The sequence below is a fragment of the Sinocyclocheilus rhinocerous genome, unplaced genomic scaffold (genome assembly GCF_001515625.1).
Source record: "Sinocyclocheilus rhinocerous isolate Xijiao unplaced genomic scaffold, SAMN03320098_v1.1 scaffold3309, whole genome shotgun sequence".
Classification (NCBI taxonomy): Eukaryota; Metazoa; Chordata; class Actinopteri; order Cypriniformes; family Cyprinidae; genus Sinocyclocheilus; species Sinocyclocheilus rhinocerous.
This window is the reverse complement of record NW_015645536.1, coordinates 465,583-469,916: the sequence shown is the minus strand read 5'-3', so window position 1 is coordinate 469,916 and position 4,334 is coordinate 465,583. Positions and strand designations below refer to the sequence as shown.

Below are 4,334 nucleotides of genomic sequence, written 5' to 3'. Positions count from 1 at the left end.
CCTTTTCAGATAGTGTATTCACCATTCAATGCTTTTTTAAAATCTTTTCAGAGAAATCACATTTAATAATATGTGGACTAATATAATCAAATTGGAATACTGCTTTTATCATTGTCGAGAGCTGGTCAGGATTTGTGTGGCATAGTTATGAATATTTCTGTCCCTGTGGTCCTGACAGCCTTCTGATGTATAACTGACACAGCATGGCACAGCATGGTGAACATACGCCCGAAAGAACAATGATGCCCACAACCCTGAGTTCACTGGGGTCAGAGAGTCAGAGAGCCTGTATTGAAAAAAATGTATAAGAATAGTTCTTCCAGAAATGAAAATTGTTGTTATTTACTCATTCCCATGTCCCAAAAGTAATGTTTTTGCAAAATCTTCACTAAAGGTCTATACAATGGCAGTTACTTGTATTCAAGCACTAAAAGAAACTTGAGCAACACAGCAATCTTTTAGTAAACTTTGATTGATTATTTTGTAAAATGCCTGTTCTGATAAACTCAGTAATTATTTTAATTGTGATAAATATTGACTATACTGATATTAATTTATTCAATTTTAAGTCATACATAGGCCTACAATACACTGTACAGTACATTAGCATTAAATCGGCCACCCAGCTCTAAAAATATTAATGTATTTAATCTTTATTACCAAAGTGTAAAAAAGTTGTGCACATCCCACAAACCCACACAGGGCTCAGGTGCAGGACAAAAAAAGTCAAACTATAGCAAAAATACAAACGTATTGTCCGCACACTGATAGAACTGCTCCATAAGAATAATTTATTGCAACGTTTCGACCATCAGGTCTTCGTCAGGCTGACGATGGTCGAAACGTTGCAATAAATTATTCTTATGGAGCAGTTATATCAGTGTGCGGACAATACGTATATATTTATTGACCATTTAAAACAAAAGAAAAAAAGAAGAGAAAAAAAACAACTTTCGATTACTAATTATGAGCGAATAACGTTTTTGTTTTGTTTTTTAGTAGCCTACTTTTAAATTACAAGAAATCATATTATAATCATATAATTTCGATTACATTAAAAAAAATCTATATTCAAGACTGGCTTTGTAATATATGCTTTACACAAAAAAACAAACAAACAAACAAACAAACAAACAGAAACAAATACACAATTCCAAACAGTCGTGAACACCCAACGAGCACACATCATTGAGCACGCGCTCCATCCTCCAGCTGAGCATCACTATTTAACAAAGATGCGCAGCAGCATCTTCGCCCCGCCCATCCCAGGCTGCGCTCTTTCTCTCCGCGTTTACAGCGCAGGCGCAGTACAGAGCCACCGCGCGGCTCACTATTTAGCAAGAAGGGAGAGCGCATACTCAGCACCTGTCGTGTGTGTGGCTGGGGATTCGGTGGGTGGGGTCATTATTTGGCAGGGAGCGGCAGAGAGACGAGCATTTCCTAGATACCCACAGCAACGCGTGGATTCATTCCGCTTCCATCACTTCAGAGGCGAGCCGGCGGATTTTCTGGGCTGTTTAAACTTACTGGCTAGGTTTGGAAAGCCGTCCGTTTGGAAATAAATCACAGCATCGTATTTCCTCGGAAGTGTTTTGTTCCTGTACCGGGCCTGTCATCACTGAAGGTAGGATCAATGGAAGCCACTTTGGAACAAGCAAACCGTTATTAGATGTGTCAGAAAGGCGAGGCTTGTGCATCCTAGCCGTATTGCGCTGATTATAAGGATTTAAACTAGGGAACATTTTTCAGATATCAGATGAAAGATACATAGGTAAATCCCCTGAAGCGACTGTCTAATGCGTCCCTCAGCTGTATAAATCTACAGTTATTCCAGCACCGAGGTGATGGCCAGTGCCTCCCATCTGCAGCCTGCTAGCATACCGGCTAACCAGCTCATATTATGTTAATTAAAGGTTTGCTTTTTTAACAGAAAAATAGCGGAATATTAACCGCGTGGTAACGGGCATTGTTTTGCATATGTATGGTGTATTGTAATAATAACTGCGGTCTGTAGACACCTTCCATCTTCATTGTCGGAGCGCCTCCCGTCTTTAATGTCCCGTTATCCTTTGTCTGCAATTACTATTGTGCACGATTTTATATTTAAATGATAGGTTGAAAGGGCTTTTAGGATCTGTACGTTTATAAGAAGTAAATATGAAAGTTTTGTAATAAGATACAACTTTGGACTTCATGACATTGAGATATTTTGTCGGTTCTTGTTGCTGGATGAAACCCAGTGTTAGACAATTAAATATAAAATAATTTTTGGCCTGGAATCGATTTTCGTAGTTTTTTCCCCCCTTTATGAGGATACATGGTTTTCGAAAAATAAATAAATAAATACATAAGGAATAAATAAAACGTAGCACTGCTTGTCATTAAATTTATGTCAAATAGCCTATTCCAGTTGCAGGCTGCGAGTTGGAGGTGGTTTGGGTTTTTGTGGAAGGTGTGTCAGATCCCCATTGAATTAGCTTCAAACCCCAAAAGCTATCGAACAGAAGGTTGATGAATTGTATGTATTTCAACATGACATTCAGAGATTTCATTATTTCGAAAAATATTTGCAAATCAAAACACATAATTTCACTTGTTGCCAAATAGACACTAAGGTTCTTTCACACGATAAGGATAACTATAGGCCTAATGATAACTATAATGCTTTAATTAATGTTCTAATTCTGTGAGAATATAGTCCACATTGCAGCTAATGATAGTGACACTAAGAAACGATATGGAGTGTTTTTTTCCCAACTGATGATCAATTAAAAAAAAAAAAAACTGCCAACCAATCATATCAGAATCCACTGACTTTAAAGAGAACAATTAATGCAACACATAACAAAATGCAGTGGGGCATTTTTATATAGGCTATTGTGTGTTGGTGTGGCTTGCATATGTGTTTTTCACTGCATTTCGGGGAGTGTGACCATAAACTGAATGTAAACAGTGTATTGTAGTGTAGTAACATTCTGCAATCTTCAAACTCAAAAGTAAAGTTTTCTCAAATGTCATCAGTGGGATTCAATGGGTTTGTGTATTGCAAGTTGCATAATACAAATCCTAAACAGACATGTCATTTCTTAGGTGAATTTCTTATAATGATATGGGTTTGTAAGAGTACTTGTGAGCACTAGATTCCCCTCAGTCAGCGTGTAACAACAAAACATTTTAATGCACACTGTCCCTCACAGTCAACAGCACATTTTAACACCCTGTTTATACCACTAGTTAAGCCACAAACTGGAATGTTCCCATTCTAATCAATGAAGCTGACTGTTTGGGTGGCTTCCTTGATCATAATAGCAATGTTTTATTTGCTCACTCTCAGTGTAGAGGCTTCCATGCCGTACAGAGTTGTAACAGTAGCCGTAAGCAGAAACCAAATGGGTGTGAAAGGGCAACAGTGAGGCTCTATTTAGAAGTCATGCATTTGATTGACAGGGAGGTGTGCAACACTATTACAGCCTCCACAATCATGTCAGAGCTTTTCTCAGCACTGTAAGTCAAACAGTGCTTTTAAAGGGTCACATGCTTTCGGTTTTCATGTAATATGAGACTGATATTCTATATGCACAGTATTTATTATGTTTCATATACAGTAGACTGATAGCAACAATTTCTTGCATTCACTCAAAAGCAAATAAGTTGTAATTCTTTATCTGCTGTTATGATACTCAAATGGACTGGCATTGCACATAAATAATGTGCTTTATAGTGAGTACCAGGAGAGCAGATTTGCCCTGTGTCAGCTCTTTGGGACGCCCTGTGTGCGTGATCTCAGCGAATCTGGTCGCTATGGTGTCTCCAGGCTGAGGCGAGGGGCTCTGTTTCCTAAGACAAACAAGCAGTAATAAAGCACCCACTCTCTAGACAGAGAGACTTTCCGATGTGAAGGCACGCTCACTGCACTGAATGACAGGACAAATCCTACCATGCATTGTTCAGACTGTCGATACTAATGTGTGCAAGCATTTATACAGCGCTCGTCGTCTTGCGAAACCACACTTGAAAGTGACTTGTTGGTCTGTCTGTCTGTATGTGCATCCATCCATTTATCTGCAGTATGTGTATGAATGTGAAAACATTTTCTTGAAACATGTGCTTGTGCCACATTTATTTAATGCAAAACATTTGACAGTTTTTATTATTTTATTTTTATTTTAAATGAATAAAGCAATACATATGCTGTTCAAAATTAAGACAAAACATATGAGAGTTATCTTGATACTATTTGATGAGTAACTGTGTTACTGCAGTTGAGTAAAATTAGTAAAATATAAAGGTGTGATAAAATCTTGTGTGATCTCTCTTCAAAACAGTAATTTATA

The 4,334-nt window shown here is 37.8% G+C and overlaps 1 protein-coding gene across 1 annotated transcript in view; it reads left to right on the top strand.

The window, feature by feature from the left end:
- Positions 1-1,370: 1,370 nt before the first annotated feature.
- Positions 1,371-4,334, top strand: part of LOC107706127 (catenin alpha-2-like) — a 440,403-nt gene continuing 437,439 nt past the window's right edge. Inside the window, exon 1 of the mRNA XM_016509710.1 lies at positions 1,371-1,624. The gene's annotated coding sequence lies outside the window, so the exon portion shown is untranslated. The remainder of the gene's footprint in view (positions 1,625-4,334) is intronic.